Source organism: Schistocerca cancellata, chromosome 4 (assembly GCF_023864275.1).
Source record: "Schistocerca cancellata isolate TAMUIC-IGC-003103 chromosome 4, iqSchCanc2.1, whole genome shotgun sequence".
Classification (NCBI taxonomy): domain Eukaryota; kingdom Metazoa; phylum Arthropoda; class Insecta; order Orthoptera; family Acrididae; genus Schistocerca; species Schistocerca cancellata.
The window spans coordinates 700,068,077-700,095,689 of NC_064629.1; the positions used below are offsets into that span (position 1 = coordinate 700,068,077).

The 27,613-nt window shown below is 42.0% G+C and overlaps 1 protein-coding gene across 1 annotated transcript in view; it reads right to left on the reverse strand.

Annotated features, from left to right (window-relative positions):
• The window catches only part of LOC126184389 (uncharacterized), a 149,382-nt gene that overhangs the window by 92,845 nt on the left and 28,924 nt on the right, over positions 1-27,613 (reverse strand). The gene's annotated exons all lie outside the window — the stretch shown is intronic.

Below are 27,613 nucleotides of genomic sequence, written 5' to 3' on the forward strand. Positions count from 1 at the left end.
TAAATCCAACGGATTTGATTTCTCGTAGAAGGTTGTAGTTATTGATGAGAGCCAATTTGTGCTGTCTACGTCAAATGGGCGAGTAAAAATGTGGAGAAAAAAGAATTGTGCACTTGCAGAGAGAAATATAACAGCCTCTGTTGAACATGGAAGAGGGTAAGTACACGTCTGGGGCTGCATGAGTGCAATGGGTTTGAGAGATTTGCGTTTTATTGATGGAAATTCGGATCATAAATTTTACGTAAGCATCCCAAAAACACATATATGCAAAAGTGTGAACAATATGGGTCTTTCTAGGGATTCTAATTCCACGCAAGATAACCATCCAAAATACACAGGTCTATAGGCGCGGCTGTGGCTGTTGCATAACACCCGATGGATGCCGACACCACCGAAATCCACAGACATTAATCAAACAGAGAATTTGTGGAATGCGATGATGAAATCCCATGCTTCTTGACATTATTTATCGTATGGCAATACAGACACATAAGCAAGAAACACACAAATCACTAATATAACAAACGTTAATAATTGCAAACAAACATCACTAATATAACAAAGTTTAAGGATTACAAACAAACATTAAGTCTCTTAATGTAATCTATCGACTCTGCAGTTGCGAGCAGGAAGTCGTCGGGGCTCCCATTATAGGCTCTTCTGGAACACTCTTCAACAATGTGGTTGATGGTCTGACTTTCTCCGCAGTCACACTGAGGGGATAGTATTTTACCCCATTTATACGGGGAGTAAGCACATCTGCCATGACGAGTTCTAATCCTATTTAGAGTGGACCACGTTTTGCGTGGTAGGTCAAAACCAGGTGGTTTTTGTGTGATGCAAGGCATGTATTGATTTTGCCATGCGTTCCATTTTTCAGACCATGCGTTTGTGATACTGCAACCTTCTTGTACACAGTTCCTTGCTGTTCTTGTTGGCGGGTTCCTAGATCGAAGCCTATTAGTGTTTGCAGCCTCAATGTCTTAGTGAATTGGCAGGCTTCGATTTCCCATGATGCTTTTGTATTCACGTACAAGGGCGTCAGTACGTCGCAGGTGTGGCGGCGGGATGTCGCTTAACATTGGGAGCCACTGCGTTGGAGTGGGTTTAATTACTCCAGAAATCATCCTTAGAGTGTTATGCAACTGGACATCCACCTTTTTTTTACATGTGGGCTGTTTAGCCAAATCAGAGCACAGTATTCGGCAGCCGAGAATACAATTGCTAAAGCAGAGGTGCGGAGAGTGGAGGCCGTTGCTCCCCAGGTAGTACCACAGAGCTTATGAATAATGTTGTTTCTTGTCTTTAATTTTTCGGCAGTCTTTGTTAGGTGCTCTTTAAAAGATAGTGTTCTGTCCAGCGTCATGCCCAAGTACTTCGGAGTTTTATTGTGCCTGAGTGCGGTGTTTTCAAATCGAATGTTGAGTTCCTTTCCAGCGAGTTTGTTGTTGAGATGGAAGCAACTAACCTCTGTTTTGGAAGCATTTGGTTGAAGTGTCCACTTACGGAAATATTCACCCATTATCTTCAGGGCTTTCGTTAGGATATCCTCAGATGCTTCAATTGTGCTACATCTCGTAGCGAGGGCCCAATCGTCAGCATACCTGAACTTTCTTGATTGTGTTTCCGGCAGGTCTGCAATATAGAGGCTAAACAGCAGTGGTGTGAGCACTGATCCTTGTGGTAAGCCATTCTTTAGTTTTTTGATGGAGCTATAGGCAGTGTCCATACTTATTTGGAACACCCTATCATTGAGCATGCTGTCTATTAAGCGTGCTATAGATTTGCAAGGAATTACTCGAAGAATTTTGTACATGATGCCTTCTCTCCACACAGTGTCGTAAACTGCTGAGAGGTCAATAAAGGCAACTGATGTTTTCAGTTTTCTCTGGAATCCCGCCTCAATGTAAGTAGTGAGTGACAACACCTGGTCAGTACAACTTCTTCCTGGCCGAAAGCCTGCCTGTTCAATTGGGATCTCGCTGAACAATTCTGGGCTAATTCTGTTATATATAAGCCTCTCTAGTAATTTGTAAGTTATTGTAAGTTACAGACAGCAGGGCAATTGGTCTGTAGCTTTTTGGGTTGTCAGCTGGCTTCCCAGGCTTTAGAATAGCTGTTCCCTTAGATCGTTTGAGTTCTTGTAGGATATTGCTAGTTTGTATGGTGTTTGTGAAAAATTGAGCCAGCCATACTTTTGTATACTTGCCACAGTTTATTATGAATTTAGGGTGAATGTTGTCGAAACCTGGTGCCTTTGTTGGTCTGACATCTTTCAGAGCTTTTTCTATGTCTTCGCTAGAGAAAGGGCGAGAGTGTTCAGTTTCTGTGGCTTAATTTTTTTAAGATTTTGAGTTCTCGCTTCACTTGGATTGTATGTGTTTTATCCTTTGGTGTCCTATACGTGTTAACTAGATGTGCAGCTATGGCATTTGGTCTTACAGCTGCTTTTTGTCGTTGTTCTGGTGGGCTGCTACCTAGTTTTCTCAGCAGTGACCATGCTTGCCTTCTAGATGTTTGGAAATTGAGGCTTTCTACAGTTTCCGTCCACTTGTGTCTTCTGGCAGCATCCAAGCTGTGAAGCAGTTCATCCGCTATTTCCTGATCTCCGGATTCAAGGAAGCTCTTGTATAGTTCTTCGCTGGTTTGGGACCATCCAGGGATGTATTCTTTGCGGTACCATCTTGGTATGTGCTTCTTGGCCGTGCTTATCATGGCACCAACAAATCTTTGGTAATTTTTGCTAGTAGGTGTTATCCATCCCAAACATTTGTCCAGTTCTGGGGATAACCCAATCCAATTGGCTTTTTTAAAATTCCACCGTGGGCGAGGAATAGAGAAAATTACGGGAATTTGAGTTTCTACCTCTATTATGATTGGACAGTTTTGACTGTGCGGAAAATCGGGCAGAACTCTACGCGAGGCCATGAGAGGTTGACAGAGTGTAGGGGACGGATGCGGGAGACCCGCACCCCGTACTGGGCAAGGTCCTAATGGAGGTGGTATGCCGTTGCCTTCCTCCGGCCATAATGGGGAAGAATGATGTTGATGAAGACGACACAACAACACTCAGTCATCTCGGGGCAGGTGAAAATCCATGACCCCGCGCCGGGAATCGAACCCGGGACCCCGTGCTCGGGAAGCGAGAACGCTACCGCACAAGGCCACTAGCGGCGGACTTGTGGAATGTACTTAGCAAAAATGTTAGGAATCATCAGATATCTAGTAGAAATCATCTAAAGAACGCTCTCTAGAGGAATGGCGTAAAATGAGAGTGTAAACAACAGAATCTCTCGTAAAATATAGAACAACCTACTCTAGCCACAATGGTGATTTTACTCCATTGCAAATGCAATGGAGTAAAATCACAATCGATACTGAACGCTGTTGCTCTTTATTTTACGAAAGCAATACAATCACGGAAGAAACACTGACACCAGTGGATAAAATTAAGGAACAGAACCTCTGGTGAACTCCACACCAAGGATAAATGCAAGAGATTATGAAGAGGACTGAGGGGGGGGGGGGGGGGGTTGCTTAGTATTAACCATTACATTCTATGTTCAGTGTGTCATATTCAGTATAGGAGATAAACACTTATTTTTCATCCCAAATTGCCTAGTTTTACTTTTGAATGTTTAACTATATTTATGTAAATAGAAATCTGTGTTCCGTTATTAGATAGTCCTTATCACTGATTAACTGTACTTTATTATGACAATTTACCACTATTTATACATCCTTAAACATAAACTCATATATCAGAAGAATATTTTTTGAGTATGTGTATATGATCGAATGACAGGTTCCTGTAAGAGACGATGATTGCTGTGCACAACCAGAGCGGTGGTTTGACCACAAAATAAAACCGCACCGGGCACACACGTGTCAACACACAGTCATAAAATCTCTTACATGGACAAAACACAGAGATCCTCCACAAAGCCATGAAGGGCGCCGCATGCACATGTGCTGCAGGCGCTTGAAACATATTTCACGAAAAGATCCAGATAAAATTTTGAATGAGTTGAAAGAATTTTTACCAAACGCCTATTTCAATACATATGATGCCGTTCTACACTAAATCTAGAATGCCTGACGTCAAGTCTTTTTAGCTCCGTGAACAAGAACTTGTGTGGTCTGCGTGATCAGATGGCTACAATGTGCATAAACAAACACCACTGCCGTGTCTGACACACAACCCACTGCAGGTGGTTCATTTGACCTTCATTTAATCTTCTATAAACTTTTACGTTTTAAACTTTTGTGCAGTAATTACAATGCACTATTTTAATCTGGTGAATTTATGTAGTTTTAATCTGTAACATTTTGCTTAGGCTTGCACCTTAAAAAGTTAACTTATTATGAAAGTGACTCTCTTTATATGAGTGCGCTGAATTATGTTGTCAGCCCCATGGCAATATGCACATAACTTTGTTTGTAGTTCAATTTCGATAATGTAAGTAGTTTTACATAATCTTTGCCAACTGATGACCTATGCTTCGCCGTAGTTTGGTATGACCTGTTTCACACTGCTTAGTTTTTATTCCGCATACTACCACTGTATGTATTTATATATAACTTCGTGAGGATTTTGGTGCTATAGTGTCACCTTTCCTTTCCTTTTTAGCAAATAATAGATCTGGTAATGACGTAGCGAAGGGTCAAACCCGGTTATCCAAAAACACAAATCCGCTGTGGAGTATGGGTGTTTTGTTTTCAATTATGAAGATAGCGTAGAAGATCTAAGTAAGAAAATTTGCTGTGTAGAAACACCACAGAAGTTTCTTAGTGACATAAATACTAGTTTTAAAAACCGCCATGCAAAATTCATGTACAGCTGAAGACAGTAATAAACAATGAAATTTTAAAACAAATAGCAGCTATTACTAAGCAATAAAGTTTTTAAGTCTGGAAATGTTAACTTAGTAATAACAGTGTTATACTTTGTTTATAATGAACAAAATGTTACTTAATTTAAATGTTTTATAAGATAAAAGAAATTAAACATTAAACTCCAGCAGAACTAGGATACTGAAACTCATTTTCACCACGAACTTGCATAGAACATGCAGATATCTTGATAAAGTAAAGACAATTGAATTTTTATTTACCATTTTGCTTGCAGTTTAAAGTGTTGAAATACACTGTAAATTTGTTTTGTAAATAAAAACCGCATTATCTTGCTGCAGTATATTTTATTTGTTCCAGACGCGTTTCGCCATTCACTTTAAGGCATTTTCAGTGGACGCTAGAATGATACAGTTTTGTTTTCATATGCGATATTTGTAGATTACAAAACAGTTCGTGTCTTGTTTTTTGTGTAAATAAGCGATTACAGTTATTCGAGTTTCCTCTCATCTGCTCATATGCTGGAGGTCGCACTGTAACTTCACCAATGAAACATAAGCGCAGTTTCAGTTGCAAACTTTTTTCTTCACTGTTTTCATGTTCTTTGCACTAATTGCTGAAGAGAACTATTAGTCCTCTGTCACTAGTTGTAGATATTTTACTGAAAACTGTGATTTAAAGTCGTACCTACCGTGTGTTCACTTAATGTTTCTCCCTGTTTGGTTTATTTACATACATGTAGCCAAGCTAGCGAATATACGCTGAAAACTAACGTCTGTTCATCTCTCTCTCTCTCTCTCTCTCTCTCTCTCTCTCTCTCTCTCTGTCTGTCTGTCTGTCTGTCTGTCTCAATAAACCAGTTAATCGAATCAAACAACAACTTTACAGTTACCAATCACTGTTTATTTACATCCACAACGCAAAAAAAATGGCTCTGAGCACTATGGGACTTAACTTCTGAGGTCATCAGTCCCCTGGAACTTAGAACTACTTAAACCTAACTAAGCTAAGGATATCACACACATCCATGCCCGCGACAGGACTCGAACCTGCGACCGTAGCGGTCGCGCGGTTCCAGACTGTAGCGCCTAGAACTCCACAACGCATTTCAAAAGTTTTAACCTTCATCTTCTGACGTATTTGTGTGTTTTAATACGCGTGTGTGTATTGTTTTACGGCTCGGGTGGCACTGTCTAATGGAGAAACATAACACTATTCCAGAACATGGATCTGTGGAGGTCAATGACTAAAAACTAAACGAAAATTTGAAATTAAAACAACTAAAACAGAATACCTCCAGTGGTCATGGGCTCCTTTCTCTGTCGTAACACATAACATATAAACCGTCACACTTAGAAAACGAAGATGGTGTCTGGAAACTGCTATATGCAAAGAACGTTTAGCAAAACCAGAAACACCATTTCAAAGTACAAAGAACATATAGCAAAAACAGAAACACTACTTCAAACTACAAACGACGTACAGCAAAACAAAACCATTATTTCAGAGTAAGTCCTAAAGAATTGTGAAAATCTTTGGTTGAGCAGATGAACGCATATGTCAGAGCGAATATTTTAAATACTATACAACTCTTTTCTGACAAGGTTATATAGCTTGGATTTCGTACTCGTTTATGTAATCAGGTGACACGTTGAAAACATTAAGTTCAGTAATTATGTTCCCAACGGTGGCAAAATTATACACAAGTAACAATTTTGGTTGGGATTCAGAGATAGTGGATGGAAGGAGGGCAAGAAAGAGGGCAAAGTTTTGGATATGCTAGAGCTGTGGATTTGTTGATCTTACATCTGTTACGTGTCGTAACTATAGACCAATTAAAATTACTTGGTGGTTGACGCTTCACGCGTTGGAGCTGGTTTTCCCCAATCAGAGCATTCAACGTCACGCCCGACCCTTTCACCGTTGACAAACTGCCACAACAATTAGTCAGTTCACTTCTAATTCATTGTCCGCCTTCCCTTCCGTTCTTGATGTATTTGGATCCCGAATACTGGGTCTCTCTCTCTCTCTCTCTCTCTCTCTCTCACACACACACACACACACACACACACACACACACACACACAAACACGATGAAAACGAAATATACACGTTTCGTACACAGTACTAACCAAACACTGTTGGATACTTCCGCACAAGGCGCTATTGAGCGTCACATATAAAGATATTATAATCACAGAGATCAGCTCACATTAATCAAGATTCGCACGACACTGCATTAAGTCGAAGTTTTGAAGGCTGCAATTAACACTTTGCCGTCCGCACATCTCGTACAAATTTATTCGCTTGGCGCCGGCAGCGCTAATTCGGATTACTTGGCTTGTCGCCGGCCGTTGATGACAAGCTTCAAACACATTGACTTTTGAGCGCATTAATTTTCCGGTAATCCTCTATTTTGCCGTATCGTTCCACAAACTCGAATTTTCTTTTGAAGTAACTTCTCTGCAAGTTCTACACTGTTATAATATTTATCCATGAAGAGGTGATGCCACTTTCCATCAGAAGGTGTCAATAGTTCCATCACTGTTTTTGCTAAAGGCTGTCCAGTGCCGGAATACATCTTGAATGAGCAAATGTATCCTGTACTCGAATCATCCGAATGAGTATGGCGTATTTCGTAATTTTCGACGGATTGTAAACTTTAAAATTTAACCGTCCAAGCCACGGTATCATTCCTTCATCAACTGAGATGTTTTGACTTAGATTAGACGTTACGTTAAACTTTTTGGAAAAACAATCAATTACGAACTGCACTTTGACACGCCGGTCGGCATTATCCACTTTCTTGTTGCTGTCGGAAAAATGTAAAAATGATAATATTTGTCTGAATCGGTTGCGGGACAACGTTTTGCGAAATATCGATGTGTCTATCAACGGATTCGTCGACCAATAATCATCGATCCTTGCTTTTTTTACAGTTCCCATAAGGATAGCAAGCCTAAACTGTTTTATAAGTTCGGGTCCCGTGACGTCGACAAATTTGGCATTTTTTTAATCCAGTTTCCTTCTATTGCAATTTTGACAGTAGTACTTGTTGGTTTCGTTGCTAATATATTCAAATAGATCGTTCCCAACATATAATTCTACGATATCCTCGACGCTCTGTGTATCTTTGGGAAATATGTTTGGGTCCGGGGATCGTTAAAATTTATTATTGGTCCTAAGTAATTCATAGTCTGACCACTGCGCACTGTCTTCTTCGTCTGATTCAGCTGAATCAGTTGGCAACCGTAGCGTTCGCCGAATTCTTCTTGAACGTATTTCACTGTCTTCTCACGATCGTGCTTCACTTTCATTTTTTCGATACCCAATGTCTTCTTCCCAATGGCCAAGTCGTCCGGAACGTCAGACAAGCCGTCCGCGCATTCATCGTAAATAATCCTATTGTCTCTTTCGTCCGCCATGATGAAAGGGCACAAGTACTTATATAAACAAACAACTTATTGACGTGTGTGACTTATAGTTACCTGAACAAAACAGCAACAGAATGCAAAAGACACTAAAGTGCTGTCGCCGGGCCGGCCGGAGTGGCCGAGCAGTTCTAGGCGCTTCAGTCTGGAACCGAACGACCGCTACGGTCGCAGGTTCGAATCCTGCCTCGGGCATGGATGTGTGTGATGTCCTTAGGTTACTTAGATGTAAGTGGTTCTAAGTTCTAACGGACTGATGACCTCAGAAGTTAAGTCCCATAGTGCTCAGAGCCATTTGAACAATTTTTTTGCTGTCGCCGGCCACTGCGCCATACTATGCACATAATACCACTGTGGTGTCGCCGGCCGTTGACCGCTATTTCCCGCACGCCACCACTGTGGTGTCGCCGTTGTGTTAATCGTTGCGACTGGGTAATGATAGTCATAAATGTAACACTCTGCAGTGTAAAAGCACAGCGCAGCGCAGCATGATGCTGACTTGTGAAAGATCGTTCGAATTTCCTCCAATCCAGCGAAGTTTTTTTAGAAATCTAATCAAGAGAGTTTTATTATTACTGTAATTCAGTTACTTGGTTTGAATATTTATTTGTTTGTTTCTAATAGTTAGCTGCGCCTTTTCCATCATCGTATTGACTTTTTTATTTTGTTTCGTATCATTCTCTTTTCGTTTGGAACCTGCTTGTTTTGCTATGATCTGCAACCAAGTGCCAACGAGGATTGCTCCATCGGTTGGTAACGCGGCAGCTCGTGTAGCCAATGTGAGGATAGTTTCGGGCAACCAATGACAGCGAGAAGTTATTCTTTGCTTTTAGCGATGAAATCGAAGTTTTTCTGCCTTGAGTTTGGTCGTAGAGGTTAGCTGTAAAAGCCGTGAACAAAACAATGGTAATTTTAGTTCTGCCGCAGATTGTTGATCGCCGTTTCCTGGGATAAATTGCACATCACGAGGTTGTGGTTAGGTTAGTACACGAGTTTAAATTCAGGGCTACAAAACGCGTCGTCTGCTGCAGTTCGCTCACTGGACACTTACCTCTGTCGACGCTTTTCCCATTTCTGAAATAGCTCGCGACGGCTGCTTCCAACAGTGTTCCGCATTACACATTAACAGCTTTTGTTAAGTGATACGCCTTTGTTTGTGTGTCGCCTATAACAGATCCGTAGCCGATAGCGGATGTGGAAATATACTACTGGCCATTAAAATTGCTACACCACGAAGAGGAGGTGATACAGACGCGAAATTTAACCGGCAGGAAGAAGATGTTGTGATATGCAAATGATAAGCTTTTCAGAGCATTCACACGAGGTTGGCGCCGGTGGCGACACCTACAACGTGCTGACATGAGGAAAGTTTCCAACCAATTTCTCATACACAAACAGCAGTTGACCGGCGTTGCCTGGTGAAACGTTGTTGTGATGCCTCGTGTAAGGAGGAGAAATGAGTACCATCACGTTCCCAACTTTGATAAATGTCGGATTGTAGCCTTTCGCGATTGCGATTTATCGTATCGCGACATTGCTGCTCGCGTTGGTCGAGATCCAATGACTGTTAGCAGAATATGGAATCGGTGGGTTCAGGAGCGTAATACGGAACGCCGTGCTGGATCCCAACGGCCTCGTATCACTAGCAGTCGAGATGACAGGCATCTTATCCGCATGGCTGTAACGGATCGTGCAGCCACGTCTCGATCCCTGAGTCAACAGATGGGGACGTTTGCAAGACAACAACCATCTTCACGAACAGTTCGACGACGTTTGCAGCAGCATGGACTATCAGCTCGGAGACCATGGCTGCGGTTACCCTTGACGCTGCATCACAGACAGGAGCGTCTGCGATGGTGTACTCAACGACGAACCTGGGTGCACGAATGGCAAAATGTCATTTTTTCGGATGAATCCAGGTTTTGTTTACAGCATCAGGATGGTCGCGTGTTTGGTGACATCGCGGTGAACGCACATTGGAAGCATGTATTCGTCATCACCATACTGGCGTATCACCCGGCGTGATAGTATGGGGTGCCATTGGTTACACGTCTCGGTCACCTCTTGTTCGCATTGACGGCACTTTGAACAGTGGACGTTACATTTCAGATGTGTTACGACCCGTGGCTCTACCCTTCATTCGATTCTTGCGAAACCCTACATTTCAACAGGATAATGCACGACCGCATGTTGCAGGTGCTGTACGGGCCTTTCTGGATACAGAAAATGTTCGACTGCTGTCCTGGTCAGCACATTCTCCAGATCTCTCACCAATTGAAAACGTCTGGTCAGTGGTGGTCGAGCAACTGTGGTATCGTGTTGAAGCTGCATGGACAGCTGTACCTGTACACGCCATCGAAGCTCTGACTCAATGCTCAGGCGTATCAAGGCCGTTATTACGGCCAGAGGTGGTTCTTCTGGGTACTGATTTCGCAGGATCTATGCACCCAATTTGCGTGAAAATGTAATCACATGTCAGTTCTAGTAAAATATATTTGTCCAATTAATACCCGTTTATCATCTGCATTTCTTTTTTGGGTAGGAATTTTAATGGCCACTAGTGTACTATAGCGGCAAGTGACAGACGTCAACTATCAAGCAATTTTAGGCGGAATATAAGTAAATGTTGAAGTAATACACTGATACCAAATTAAAGATATGCAGATACATATTCTGTTAATAATACAAACAGATATATATAATATTAAGTAGACATAGGGTACAAAGTGTTGATTTTATTTGGGTGGATCTATTGAGTTTTGTGTGTTAGGCAAGCCAGTTGTTCATTTGGAAAACATCAAAGAAAACATGCAAATAACTAAATTAATTCATGTTAAATATATGGTAAATGTCAAGGGGAGGGGAAAGAGAGAGACAGAGAGAGAGAGTGAGTGAGAGAGAGAGAGAGAGAGAGAGAGAGAGAGAGAGAGAGAGAGAGGACCCTGTGACCATTGGAGGTATTGTATTTTAGATGTTTTATTATTACATTGACATTTGCAGTTAGATTTTAGTCAATGACTTCCACAGATCCATGGTCTGAAATAGTGTTTTGTTTCTCCACTAGACAGTGCCACAGATTACCCCAAAGACGTAACACAATATGCACCTGATGATGGAGGTTTTAACTTTGAAACGCGTTCTGGATATAAATAAACAGTGATTGGTAACAGTACACTTGTTGCTTCTTTCGATATCAGTAACAGTCACGTTAATGCTTAACTTAAATGTTAGTATTTAAAATTGTTAAATACGAAAGCTTTTTTTCGGCGGGGGACGTCATCTCGTGGAGATATAACCTCCGTTAATTTTCCGGTTGTTGCCTGCTGGGCTTGCGACGCCGGCTTCCTGTGAGAGGTGGGGGACGCAGACAATGAATATGCACCCCTGTCTGTTGTCTGGTCTGTCGCTCGGCAGCCGGGGGGGCTAGGAGTTACTCGAACGACTTGGTCGCACTGTTGGATTGTAATGACATTGCAAATTGTCTAGGGCCTCCACCCTATAGTATGGTGTACCAGAGATGTTCAGCAAAATCAAACGGCTATCGTTGCACAAAAGGCGGCATTATTTTTGTGACATCTTATTCGATGAATTAAAAAAAATACGAGGTTGCCTTCCAACGATTTTGCTGTTTCCAGTGTCCATCACATGTACAGGACATGAGAATACGACAAGCGGGTTTAGACAGACGGTCATCTTTCCCTCGCTCCCTTTCTTTCCCTCGCTCCCTTGGATAGGGAGCGGCCGCCAACCTCCACTATGCACTGTACAGCAGCCCATTTACTTATTCGAATAACTGTTTTAGTGGCCACGATAAATTTACTTTGGTTTTGCTTCTTTGTATTTAACTTTCGTTGCTCCTAAACTCCCTCATACTTCCTTCATCCTTCGAGAGTGTTCTTCCTTTTCTTCCTGGACCCAGTTTCTTTCTTTTGCAGACCCCTCTCTTTCATGAAACCATGCCTTTTGTGTTGCTTCTCTAAAAGGTATTCTGTTATCTATTATGTTCATTCCAATTCCAGTCTTTTTCATATCTTTGTCAATTTCGGTGAACGATGTGAGTTTGTATTAGTAGCAGTTTAGTAAGTAGGAGATCTGCCTGGTTAATCCGTTAATCCATTTGGTATACATGTCCACAAAATTGTAGTCCTCTTTTCTTCATTACATCAGTTAACTTTTCCATTTTCAAATAGAGTCTCTGCTTGGTCTTAATTTGTTTTCAGCATTGCTGTTACTTCTAGGTCTCAGTGTGTTCTTTAGAATTCTTCTTTCAATTTTTCCAGTTTTTCAAGATCCCCAGATTTCTTTAGTTTAAATATCTCTGCTGCGTAGAGTGCTTCGGGCAGTTTAGTTGTGTCTTAGTTTCATGTTCCCCGACAATTTCTTTTTTGTTTTGTTTTTGTCATATGGAATGCCATTTATACTTTACGCACTCCATTTTCTACGGCTATCTTGTACTACTTGTTGTTCATTCTCCTAGGTATTTAAAACAGGTTGCTTTGCATATTTCGTTCTTAGGAATTTGAAGATTTGGGTGTGCGTGTGTCAGGGGGAGGAGGGGAGGGGAGGGAGGTGGCATCACTGATATTTCTGATGAAATGTGTTTTTTCAAATGATATTTTTAGTCTTATTTTGTCTGCCTGTTTCTGTAAATACGTGAATCGTTCTTCGGCACTATCCAGTGAGTCTGTAATAAATGCCATGTCATCTGCAAAAACTAAACAATCTATGGTGATTTTATTTGTTTCTTCCTAGGTGAACATCCTTAGTATTGATGGTTTTCCTCCATTATCTCACTAGCTCCTCCAATGTGCTGTTCAAGAATAGAGATGGTACAACATCTCCCTGTCTTACTTCTGATTTTATTTCAGCATGTTTTGACAGTTCCAATCACTTACGCCGTGTGTTCATTGCAGAATGGTGTGTTGCTGCTTACAGCAATCTACACATCCAAACAGAACAGTGCTGTATTTTTATACATAATCAATTATCTTTACAACGAAACCTCAACATACTAAGGTCTTGTTGTTGCACTGTAATTCTGCACTAAAAGCGCTCCATCTGGCATTTTAATTACTCTGATTTGCTTTAGTTAAGTAAACGCTGACTGTTCAGTGGTGGTGTTATTAGAGGATTCATAAACATGCGTAGGTCACTAGATGCAGATTAATAAGGGACGTGTTAGCCGTCATTTTCTGTTGGGCTCAAGTTAAGGGCAATGAGGTAACCCGTGAAGTTATCCTCGTAGCCTTGGTTGGCCCATAGCTTCCTCATAAAGTAAAAGAATAGCAGCTACAAATACCTAAACAAAAGTCCTTCCTGTTAGTCATCTCTTAGTCTATAAGTGTATGAATAAATGATTACAGAACAAGGGAAAATATTCCTCCTAAGGGTAGTCGGGTGTTTTCCCCTGGTGTTTCGGAAGGTATTGTGCTCGGCAGTTCTACGGAAAATCACAGAAGTCAGACAATAGATAATTATCGAGCTTTGGACACCTGACATAGACACGGGTCCACAAGGTGGCCCAACTTGCTTCGAGAGTAAATTGCTCACGTAGCAAAACAGTGATAGAAATGCACGACAACAGAGCTAACAAAACAGAAGATAGGCAAAAACGTTAGGCAAATAAAACAACCAAAATTTAGAAAGCACAGGAACTGCGCTACGCGCTTGAACCACTAAAACACCAAGGCAAAACAGGTTCGGAGCGAGCGGAAGTTATTGTCAATCTCATGTTTTTGATACGTAGGCGCAGTCATTACCGACAATAACTCCTCATGGAGGTGTTACATGAGATGCTCAGTTATAACAAAAAACGACTATTTAGTTCTCATCACAAGCAAAGTTCCGTTTAGAGTGTATTTATAAGCTCTCTATAGATAGCGGGGTCTTAAATTAGTCCGATGCAATATTCCGTTTAAGGATATTCAATGGCTGTGACAACAAAGGACGATACTAATTAGTGTTTCCAGTAGCGACTGGGTAAGGCTGCCGTACGAATCGTGTGCCGCGCCACGCTGACTTAACAGTATTTGGAGATATTAATTATTCGCTGTGTTTTATTGACAACGTCAATAAATAGCCTTGAAATGAGTATTGAGTTATACTAATCCGACCCCACGCTTGGCCACACAATGCTGAAATTTTTGTTTCTAATTAGGACCGTGAACGTGTTTCCCGCGGGCATTACGGATCGCGTTAAGAACCGTGAGTAGTACCGGATGCTTCTGAAACATTCATCCTTTTTCACACAACGATATCGTCTACATCAGCGAATATAGAAACTTGAGGTAAATTTTAGCTTATGCATCGAAAGTACCTTGGTTCCAGCAGGAAGTTACCGGTTTATGTGAGGTCTTCCTCGTGCTCGCTCATTACCCAAAGTGCGTAGAGTCGGGTGGCGGCTCAACGTCAACCAAGATCTTTCTGCATTCTCCGTTTCAACAGGTGCGATTCAGTTGCCACTGAGTGGCGTGATTTGAGTCGAGAGTGCGGCCATGCACCTCCTACACCTGAAAGCATTCGACGATGGTTCCTGTAGTTTCAAGGTACTGCTCGTTTCATTTTTCAATAGGACAGAGCACAATCGCACTGGCAGCCGCATATAAGAGCATTTCTTAACAGCGAGCTGTCTCGGCGTTACATCAGTCGTAAAAGGCTTCACGGATCTCGCATTCCCCCACTGGTGACCGCGGTCGCGTAATGTCACTATATGTGATTTTTTGTGGGAATTCGTGAAAGACTTCCCTTATGTGGCTCCCCCTCCAACAATTTTGGGTGTAGTTAAAAAAAAAAGGTTCAAATGGCTCTGAGCACTGTGGGACGTAACATCTGAGGTCATCAGTCCCCAAGAACTTAGAACTACTTAAACCTAATTAACCTAAGGATATCACACACATCCATGCCCGAGGCAGGATTCGAACCTGCGAAGGTAGCGGTCGCGCGGTTCCAGACTGAAGCGCCGGCCGGGGTGGCTTAGCGGTTCTGGGCGCTACAGTCTGGAACCGCGCGACCGCTACGGTCGCAGGTTCGAATCCTGCCTCGGGCATGGATGTGTGTGACGTCCTTAGGTTAGTTAGGTTTAAGTCGTTCTAAGTTCTAGGGGACTGATGACCTCAGAAGTTAAGTCCTATAGTGCTCAGAGCCATTTGAACCATTTGAACCAGACTGAAGCGCCTAGAACCGCTCGGCCACACCGGCCGGCTTGGGTGAAGTGCTACGCCGCATAGCAACAGCAGAGTATGCAATATTTCCAGATATGCTCGGAAAAGTACGTTACGACTTTGACTCTCGTCTGGATGTTTGTTGTGTGTGCAGTACACGGAACTGTGAACTTTTTTGGAAGATAAATAAAAACTCTGAAGTTCAACGTAATTCTAAAAAGTACTCAAAGATTATTCGCGTGCGCATTTAAAAAATATACCCTTATAGGACAACATATCTGCTGTTAAGAGTAAGAATTTAGTGACAATAGCCGGCCGCGGTGGCCGTGCGGTTCTAGGCGCTCCAGTCCGGAGCCGCGCTGCTGCTACGGTCGCAGATTCGAATCCGGCCTCGGGCATGGGTGTGTATGATGTCTTTAGGTTAGTTAGGTTTAAGTAGTTCTAAGTTCTATGGGACTGATGACCACAGCAGTTGAGTCCCACAGTGCTCAGAGCCATTTGGTGACAATAACGATCAACATGTCTTGTCCATGTACTATTGTTCTACGTAGTCTCCATCACGTTCTATGGGCGCACACCAATGTTGTGGAAGAGCATAAGAGCATGTATTTCCTGCTGGTAAAAGCTCTTGCCCTGTAGGCATATCCATGTTGTCACTGCATGAGTGACACTGACGTCAACTTCAAAGTGTGTTCCCCATAGCGAATCTTTAAGCGGCCCAAAGATATGGAAGTCCGAGGGTGCCAGGTCTGGACTGTATGGTGGAACCCACCGTGAGCACCTCTTTGAATATCGGAGAGTCTCGATCACCGCAGACGCACTTCCAGTGCTGATCGACAAGTGTAGAGCCAATTGTCGAGTTGTGATGCGCCGGTCTGCACGAATAATGGCATCCGTACGTTTCAGCATGTCTGGAGCAGTGGCTGTGAAAGGACGTCCCGAGCGTAGCTGACCATGGAGCTGTGTTTCTACATTTCCTGAGGCTGCAACTTTCTTTACCCATCACCCAATTGTACTCCTATCAACTGCAGCATCGCCATACACTGCACACAAACGTTTATGGATGTTCACAATGGTTTCTTTTCCTGCTCATAAAAATTCAATAACAGCACGCTGCTTGTAACGCGAGTCGTATTTAGACGCCATGCTGACGCTATACCACGGCTCTACCATTTGCCGGAACGGTACGAAAGCCGGCCGCGGTGGTCTCGCGGTTCTAGGCGCGCAGTCCGGAACCGCGCGACTGCTACGGTCGCAGGTTCGAATCCTGCCTCGGGCATGGATGTGTGTGATGTCCTTAGGTTAGTTAGGTTTAAGTAGTTCTAAGTTCTAGGGGACTGATGACCACAGCTGTTAAGTCCCATAGTGCTCAGAGCCATTTGAACCATTTGAACGGTTCGAAACTTCACCGGCGCACAGAACAAACATGAAATGAGATGTTTCTTTAAAAATAAAAACTTCGAAGCTCTACTCGTAAACTAAAAATGTTCATTAATATAACCTACCTCCATTGCCGAGGTCGCTGACACACGTCAGTACTGTGTTGCTCGACTCTGAGGTAGGCCGGTTAGAATCAGGGTGACGAATTAGCAGTACTAGAAGTATGTCTGAACCTCGTACTGAATAAAGAACCCTGCTGAAAATAAGAATCACGTTGTTCGGTAAGATAAAATGATTGCTGGGTTTTTTGTTAGTTTTCCCCTCAGACTTTGACAGTGTTCTAACCAGCATCAATAAATAATTCGATCACTGAATTAATTCTAGCAGGACTGGGAATAGTGTTCTAATGGATGGTTAACACCAGAAATTAGATAACTAGGAGAGATGTATCCAAAGCGTTTACTGTGAGTGCGAAACAAGTGGCATCTTTCTGACAGAAAACTAGCCTCCATCGCTGCTCCACGAACTATCACTACGTGAAGACAGTAATGGTAGGCATTCCTGAAACTTATCCTATGTGCAAGGTAATGCCAAGTCCGGTCTTCCACATGTCGTTAAAAAATAGAAAGCAAGTGCAGAAGGAGTAGAACCAATTACACATGTAGTTACAAGGGGAGGGCAGAAGTATGGGAACGCCAAAAACACAGCACATTACCGTGTTTAACATGGTCTAGTTAAATCGCTGGCATTCAAAACGGATCCTAGTCGCCTTAGAATGGGTAAATACAGGTCCTGTAATGATTTTCGAGGGAATCCTATACCATTCTTCCTGCAAAATGGTGGCAAGTTCAAGCAACGATGATGGAGGTAAACAGCGACAACGTACACCACTCTCCGAAGTAGGCCACAAAGGCTCAATAATACTGAGATAGGATGACTGTAGTGACAAGGGGAGATGCGAAAATTCATCCAAGTGCTCCCAAAACCAATCCTGGATGTTACGAGCTGCCTGAACAGGCGCCCTGTCGTCTTGGAACACTGAATCACAATTTCGAAACAAACATGGACCATGGGATGGACCTGATCAGCCAAAATGGTCACATAATCCTTGACGGACTTGCAGAAAAACCGTTGGGTCCAAAGAATACCACGATAAGGCTGTCAAAATCATCACCGAACCCCTGCCTTGGTCTATTCTTGGGACTTAAACTCAGCCAGAAGTTGGAAACAGTGTGCAACAAGACTCATCCGATCAGATGACTTCCTTCCATTGCCCCAAAGTCCAGGTTTGATGGATTCAGCACCACGTTTTCCCGTTATGGTCATTTGCATCACTGATGAATGGTTTTAGAATTCCATCTCGCCCTGCAATTCCCAGTTTATGGGACTTTCGTCTTGCTTTGGTGCTGACAGGGTTCGTAGGTGTGTCATTCAGTTACGCAGTGACTTTCGCATCTTTCATCTTTTTCATTTTTCGTCACAATCCTCTTCAATGACCGTCCGTCATGATCACTCAACACACACTTTCACCCGCATTGCGACATAGTGGACGATGTTTTTACCGCTTTCCCTGTAATTGGAATAAATCGTCTATAATATCTGCATTTGGTATAGCTCTCCTCTTGAAACACCAAACACTTCGGCTCCCTTGGTCACGGAAGCACCCACCACACGAACACCTACAATTTGTCCGCTTTCGAATTCAGTTACCTCTGACCCTCACAGCTACAGCACTGTTCGGACCACGACTCGCACATGCAACATACAGAGGACATTGCACAGCTGGCGTTCTCGATCAAATACAACAGCGCAACCTGCAAATTTGGCTAACATCTGAATTTGTGTCAAGCACGTATTTCTCACGGTGTTTCCATATTTTTGTCTAACCCCTGTAGCTGCCCGTTAGCTAATGCAATGCCTCACCGATAATTACAATTATGTCCACGGCAAAACAAAAATAAAACAAAATGAAAACTGATGCAATCTTTCCCACCCTACATGATTTCCAAATTTACAGCAAGAAATACTGCAAATATTCCAAGAAAGATATTTCTACACTAGTAAGATGCACTATTGGTTACGAGGGGAGTCGCAGAGAGAATTAAAACAATTTTCTACAGGTTCAAGAAAGAATAGATGCTCAGAATATCAAAGTTCATCGAAATTCGGCTGTCTGTGACACAATTGTTACGCTAAGCCCATCTATTATATGAGTGATGAATGAACAAAGTGGTGCAGATAGCGAAGGAAGTTTTATATCTAGTTTACAATCATTTTCCCTGACAACTTCTTCTATTCCATTAAAGAATTTCTACTTAAAACTGATAGCCGGTAAACAAATATAAAAACCTTGTTTTTAAGTGTAGTTGCATGAATAAGAATAAAATTATAATGTGTTCATTAATGTTAGCACTAATCACGTATACATACACCGTAAACTGACTCGTTCCACATCAATTCTATAAAAGAATCGTACACATGATTTATAGAACATGTACATAACTAGCTATTTGATGCACTGAACACCAATTACATTTTGGCCAAACAGATTCATGTCTTCTGTGACATCCTTAAACCACTTAATGCAGATTGATTCCTTTGAAAAGTCCACATCCCATATACTCTCCAGTCCTTGTCACAATTCTGTACAAGATGCTAGTCAACCATTTGCAAGTATTGTTCCAGCTTTTGGAATTTATCAAACAGACGTGACAGGAGACATCAAATGAATTTAAGGATGTGCTGCTACAATCATAACAGGTTAGTACATCTAATATGAAAGTGTAACAGAGATAGTAAAGGAATTTAAATGTGAATTCAAGGAAAAAAGTTACCTAGTTCTTACAAAACTGCTATTTGACCATTTTGCTGCTACCACTGTATACCTTGCATAGTGATCATGGGATTAAGATAAGAGAAATAAGGCTCTACAGAGAAATATAGACAGTCAGTTCTCTCTCACTCAACACATAAACTGAATACAATAGAAAATTGCTAATATTTGTGTTAGTTACTCTTTGCCATGGACTGTAGAGTGTATCTGTTACATCTATAAATCAGTGAATGTGAATGTCTAGGATCTCCTCCCAAACGCCTGGATCTATTTCAACCACATCTGGCACAAAAACAGCCAGCCACACAAGTATCAGCACTGTGGGGTCTATAACCTCTTAGCTCCAATAAGAGTGGCGATATGGGCTAAAACGTGTTTCCTAGCCCCTGGCATAGTCTGCCCTGCACAACAGGCGTTTTGTGTAGGAACAATATCGGCCTGCCAAATCAAATTGATTTGCAGGGCAGTCCACATGTCAGGGGCAAGAAATCGTTTTCCAACCCAAACATTTATCCTGTCCTACATGAGAAGACTGTTGCAAGAATAGTATCGGCCTGCTTTATTGACCCATATTGCAGGTGCTACATGTGCCAATGAGCATGGCTCTGGACAGGTTGAGATGTAGGGGGCAGAGGGGGTGGACAGAGTGAGGGGCAGAAGGTAATGATCAGAGAGAGAGGATGTGGAAAATCCATTAGGCAGGTGGCAGGTGTTGAGGGGTAGTGGGCTGGTCGAAAAGAAAGAGCAGAAGATGAGGTGTAAAGAGAAGGGGGAGAAAGACATGGTCAGAGGGAGGGAGGAGGAAGATATGGACAGAGATAGGGGGGCGAGGGAAGTGGACAAAGAGCGGAACAGCAGGAGATGAAGAGATAGACAGATTGAGGGGGGAGGATAAGGCAGACAGTCAGATGAAGGAAGAGGTTTCTTTCATTTTATTTGCGCATCAAATTCCGTAGGACCAAATTGAGGAGCAAATCTCCAAAGTCATGGAACGTGTCAGTACATGAAATTACAACATAAAAGTAATAACAGGCAAAAATAAAATGTTTATGAATCTGAAAAGAGTCAATCCATAAGTTTAAGAAAACGCAATCAACAAAACAACAAGATTCAGCTTAATTTTTCAAGGAACTCCTCAACAGAATAAAAGGAATGATCCATGCAGAAACTCTTCAGTTTAGGTTTGAAAGCGCGTGGATTACTGCTAAGATTTTTGAAATCTATTGGTAGCTTACTGAAACTGAACGCAGCAGCATACTGCACACCTTTCTGTACAAGAGTTAAGGAGGTCCGATCCAAATTCAGGTTTGATTTCTGACGAGTCGAGTATTAACTGAGTGAAAGCTGCTAGTTCTTGGGAATAAGCTAATACTGTTGACAAGAAATGACAGTATGAAATGTATATATTGAGAGACCAACGTCAAAATACCAGACTCGTGAACTTAAACCACTTATTTCTGAGCCAAAAATATCCATTTAAAATGGGAAGAGCTACCCCAAAATATAATATCATACAACATAAGCGAATGTAAATGGGCAAAGTAGACCAGTTTTCGTGTCGAATGATCACTCACTTCAGATACCATTCGAATAGTAAAAACGGCAGCATTAAGTCTTTGAACAAGATCCTGAACGTGGGCTTTCCACGACAGTTTACTATCTGAGCACCTAGAAATTTGCACTATTCAGTATCGCTAATCATATGCCCATTCTGTGAAATTAAAACGTCAGGTTTTGTTGAACTGTGTGTTAGAAACTGTAAAAACTGAGTCTTATTGTGATTTAGCGTTAGTTTATTTACCACAAGCCATTAACTTATTGTCATGAACTGCAGTATTTGAAACCGAGCCAATGTTGCACACGACCTCCCTTACTACCAAGCTAGTGTCATCAGCAAACAGAAATACTTCAGAGTTACCCGTCATACAAGAGGGCATATCATTTATATACATAAAGAACAAGAGTTGCCCCAACCCTGATCCCTGGGGCATCCCCCACTTGACAGTACACCACTCAGAACCCACATCACAGCCATTCTCAACACTGTGAATAATGATCTTTTGCTGTCTGTTGCTAAAGTAAGAGGTGAACCAATTGCGAGCTACTCCCCGTATTCCTTAATGGTCCAACTTCTGGAGCAATATTTTGTGATCAACACAATCAAACGCTTTATTTAAATAAAAAATATGCCTAGCATTCGAAACCTTTTGTTTAACCCATTCAGTACCTCACACAGAAAAGAGAATATAGCATTTTTAGTTGTTAAAGGACTTCTATAGTCGAATTGTACATTTGATAGCAAATCGTGTGATATAAAATGATCAACTATTCTAACGTACATAGCCTTTTCAATAACTTCAGCAAGCACTCGTGTTATAGAAATACGTCTAAAATTGTCTACATTATCACTTCCTCTCTTTGTATAGAGTAGCTTTACTACTGAGTACTTTAATCGTTCAAGAAACTGACAGCCGGCCGCTGGTGGCTGAGCGGTTCTAGGCGCTTCAGTCTGGAACCGCACGACCGCTACGGTCGCAGGTTCGAATCCTGCCTCGGGCATGGATGTGTGTGACGTCCTTAGGTTAGTTAGGTTTAAGTAGTTCTAAGTTCTAGGGGACTGATGACCACAGATGTTAAGTCCCATAGTGCTCAGAGCCATTTGAACCATTTTTTTGGAAACTGACCATTCCTAAAGGAAGAATTACAAATACGACTAAATACAGGGCTAACATGTGCGGCACAGTACTTTAATATTCTGCTAGGCACTCCATCACATCCATGAGAGTCCTTAGTCTTCAGAGATTTAATTATTGACTCAAATTCCCCCTTGTCTGTATCACAGAAGAGTATTTCAGACATCAATCTCAGAAAGGTATTTGCCAAGAGAGTTATATGATTCCTTGTAGAAACTAAATTTTTATTTAATTCACCAGCAATGCTCAGAAAATGATTGTTAAATACTGTACATATATTTATATGTATATTGTATGTATTTATATGTAATCAGTAATAGAAATATTTTTCTACGAACTGACTTATATCGTCGACCTTGTGCTGCTGACCAGACACTTCTTCACAACTGACCATATGGTTGTAATTTTTATCCTGTGAATTAGCTATCTGTTTGCATACCACATACTCTTTGCCTTCCTAATAACATTTTTAAGCACCTTACGCTACTGTTTGTGACGGGCTGCTATAGCTTGATTGTGACTACTTCTAACATTTTGATTTAAGTCCCGCTTTGTTCTACATGATATCCTTATACCACTAGTCAGCCACCCGGGCTGTCTTTTACTGCCAGTATCCAGTTTAGAACGTTGACCTAGAGATGGGGCAGAGGAGGTGTGTTCAACACATGTGTCGAATGTGTATGTGGACAAATCGCTGGAATAAAGGTAATATGTAGATATAGATCTAGAAGTATTTGTAGTTTAAACTAAGTCGGTACTTCGTGTCGAATAATTTTTTGTCGATGGAACGTTAAACACCAATATTCCATCCCTTCATAAACGATGCGTGAGGCTTTCCTAATACCTGCAGCGGAATCATAGCGGTAGGAATATCATAAAATAAAATATAAAAGTATTTCCTTTTGGAAATCGTCAATTTAACTATGCATTGGTCCGATACCGTCGAAATGCCTCCAAGTGTTCCTTCAGAAACGAGAGTGAAATATTTACGTGGTCTTCAACGTTCCACAATTCCAAAATTAGTTATGCACAAATGCGTATGAAGCACTCGTGAGTAAACCGGCGGAAGGGAAGAAGACCCGAAGCTATAACGAAACTCCTTTAGCGTTCTGCGTAAAGTGCGACAGCAATCACAAATTTATCTTAAATCGTTAATCTCTTGGTCAAAGCTCAGTCTCAAAAATGCAGAGAGAATGAAACGCAGTTCTTTCTTAGTAAGAACTGCAATAAACAGAGACTGCGGAATTTAGAAATTATGTCACAGATGAAAACGTGCTGTTAACAAACTGTGTCATCTTTAGAGGATCATTATACTGACATTCCTAGAGCAACACAAATTACATCACAACTTCTTGCAACGGGGGAAAGAATAATTCCCATGTCAAAAGTATCGAATTTCCTAACTGCACAATGAGACAAAACTTCTTCTGTCTCAAATAAATTATTTGTCCGTACATTTCTATGAACTGTAGTCTGTCACATCTGATGCTGCTTCAAAATCTACATGACAACTCTGCATGTCACACTTAAGTGCTTGGTAAAATGTTCATAGAACCACCTTCAAGCTATTTCTTTACCGTTCCAATATCTAACAGCGCGTGGGAGGAATGAACAATTAAACCTTTCTGTACAAGCCCTGATTTATCGTATTTTATTACGATGATCATTAATCCCTATGTACGTTGGCGTTAATAAAATACTTTCGCATTCAGAGGAGAACGCCGGCGATTGAAATTTCCTGAAAAGATCTCGCCGCAACGAAAAACGCAGTTGTTTTAATGATCGCCACACCAACTCGCTTATCATATCCGCGATACTCTTTCGTCTGTTTCGCGACAAGACAACACAGGCTGCCCTTCTTTGAATCTTTTCGACATCCCACGTCGGTCCCGTCTGGTAAGGATCCCATATCGCGCAGCTAAATTCCATTAGAGGACGGCCAAGCGGAGTGTACGCAGTCTCTTTAGTAGATTTCTTATTGTTCCGTCAGTAAAAAGAATTTTTTGATTTGCCTTCCCTTCAACATCTTATATGTGAAGGTTCTAATTTAAGTTGATTGTAACTGTAATACCCAGTTATTCAGTTGAAATACAACCTTTACATTTGTGTTGTTTCTCGTGTTACCGAAATTTAATGGTATTTAATGGTATTTTTACACATTTATTTATTAAAGCAACAAACCGCTATTTCCCCGACCTGTGTATAATTCACGATATAATCATGCAGACTGTCAACAGATGTCCGTGCGATTGCGTTCTGCAAGGAAGAAATGGTTGAAATGGCTCGGAGCACTATGGGACTTAACATCTGTGGTCATCAGTCCCCTAGAACTTAGAACTACTTAAACCTAACTAACCTAAGGACATCACACACATCCATGCCCGAGGCAGGATTCGAACCTGCGACCGTAGCGGTCACGCGGTTCCAGACTGAAGCGCCTAGAACCGCACGGCCACACCGGCCGGCTGCAAGGAAGATGGCATTTCAATCAACCATGCCAAGAATGACGTCAGGCCAACTACCAGACGGGGTAGTGTTTGCCAGGTAAACCCACATCCACAATCACAGTCACAGACGGTGCAGCGTGGCACAGAGAAGACGCCTACCAGACTCTCTGGGTGGACGGCCACAGGACGAATGGCAAACTGATGTAGCCCGATGGCTTCATGTGAATCGTTCTGTTGTTTCTCGGTTGTGGCGACAGTTTGTAGAGACCGAAGCTGTATCCCGAAACAAGGACACGGCCGACCACGTGTGACATCAGGAAGAGAAGACCGATATTTGGCTGTAGGGGCTCGACAGTACCGCCTTAGTACTGCACGGCAACTGGCATCTGACCTAGCACCATCCACTGGGCGTGTGACCTTTATTGCCGGAGACCTGCTGTATGTGTACCTATGACGCGTCTTCACAGAAACCTGAACGGATGCTCTTTTCACATGTACGAACCCAAAGAGACCGATTTCAAGGAGGGACCCTAATGGTGTGGGCAGGGATTATGTTGACCACTCGTACACTTCTTCATGAAAATGTACGGGTGAATCGACAAAGTTCAACTGCTGTCAGATATCGTGATGAGATCTTGGGGCCTCATGTGCGGTTGCTGTGAGGTGCCGTGGGTCCAGGCTTCGTATTGATGGACGATAACACTGGACCTCATAGAGCACAGGTGGTTGATGTTTCCTTGGAAGCGGCGTGACCTGCCCGCTCTGCCGATTTGAATCTCATTGTGCATGTCTGGGATGCTGTAGCATCCACGAACCACCCTCCAAGACTTGCGATCAGCTCTGCAGGAAGAATGGGCGTTATTGCCTCAACATCAGACAGATGATATCGTTTACAGCATAGCCCGTCGCTGTCAGCCCTGTATTGCTGCCAGAGGTAGTCACACCCCATACTGAGCACAGTAACCAGATGTCGGAATGTGTGTGCAAATCCGTTAAGCTGGAAAAAAACTAAGAATATTTTTGTTGTTTACGTTCTGTATTCTTTACGTTGTTTCTACTTTACTATCACCTGTTTATACTGTTTTGTCGCAAAATAAACGGAACCCTGTAAAATTGCAGTTTGTTGGTTTAATTTTGGACACGAGTGTAGTACTCATGTGTAGTACTCATGTGGAGGATCTTGTATTTTCTGTTGGTTAGCCAGTTGCCACTTTCCGCACCACGCAGATATGTTAACAAAATCATTTTGCAATTCCTTTTCATTTTTTGATGGCTTCATTATACAGTAAACGACACCATCATCTGCACAAGATCTAAGAAGTCTCAGATTGTCTCGTAAATCTTTTGTATGTATTAGGAACGGCAGAGGGCCTATAAAGCTTTCTTATGGAAGCTAGAGGCCGCTTCTGTTTCACGCGATGACTTTCCGTCAATAACTACGAACTGTGCCCTTTCTGACACGAAATTCACGAATTCAGTCGCACAACTCCAACGATATTGGCACGCAGTTGGTTTTTTAGTCGCTTGTGAGGAACAGTGTCAGAAGCCCTCTGGAAATCTATAAATATGGAATCAACCTGAGATCCTCTGTCGATAGAACTTATTACTTCGTCTCCGTAAATAACGAATAACGACATTTTCTGAATCCGTGCTGGTTATACGCCGATAGAACGTTTCCTCCGAGGTACTTATAATGCCCGAATACAGTGTCTGTTCCAAATTCTTATTTATTTAAATCTTAACGGTTAAAAGCCGGAAAATAAATAAACGTGAAACTTTCGTCATCAAACGGTGCGCATATATCTCAGGCAATTAGCGGAAGATCTATTTACAAATGATGTCGGAATACGTCATTACTTTGGCATTGACGTGATTTCTTGTAAATATTCCGTGATACTGAGAACTTAACGCTGTTAGTACGACAATTTATCGAAGTAGGTTCCGATAATATCGTCAGCGATACGGTAAATACCACGAGACGACATGGAGATTATAAGATCCAACCCGATCACAAATTTCACAGGACAAAAGAAATGCCTATTAGATTCTCGTGAGGATGGCACTAAATAACTAAAGAACAGATCGACGAGGCCTTTCTGCAGAAATTCTGGATTCACCAGACCCAAGTCCGGAACATATACAGATTATAAAAATTTAAAATAAAAAACCAAACGAACTGGAGAGATGTATTGAACTATCAAATCCGATATACTCGTTCATCACTACCAGACTCGTTGAAATGACAGAACAATATCATTTTCAGTCTCTGAATTATTGTTAATTTGACAACATGTAAGTATGAGTAATTTTTGTTAGTCTTTCACAATATCAACAAATGTGTAGGACTCCATTTCGTCTTTTGTTGCCTTACACACTACTGTGCTGCAATAACGTTCTCTTAACTCTGACACTTTCAGGTAATCCTAAAATATATATGAAGACAGTAACTGTTCTCGAAAGAATAGATACTGTTGATGACCGTGCAGCTTTTCCCTGGAATAAATGATGACTAACTGAAACCCTCAGCTGCCGACAGGTGTTGTTGATATACCTCGATCTGGACAGTTGAAAATGCGTGCCCCAACCGGTACTCGAACCCGGGATCTCCTGCTTACATGGAAGACGCTCTATCCATCTGAGCCACTGAGGAAACAGATGAATAGCGCATTTATTCCACGGAAAAGCTGCACGGTCATCAACAGTATCTATTCTTTCGAGAACAGTTACTGTCTTCATATATATATATAGTTAAAGGCTATCCAGCCATTGACCTTCGTCTGTGCGAATGCGCACAGGTTGCCCAAACTCTTAGGGAATC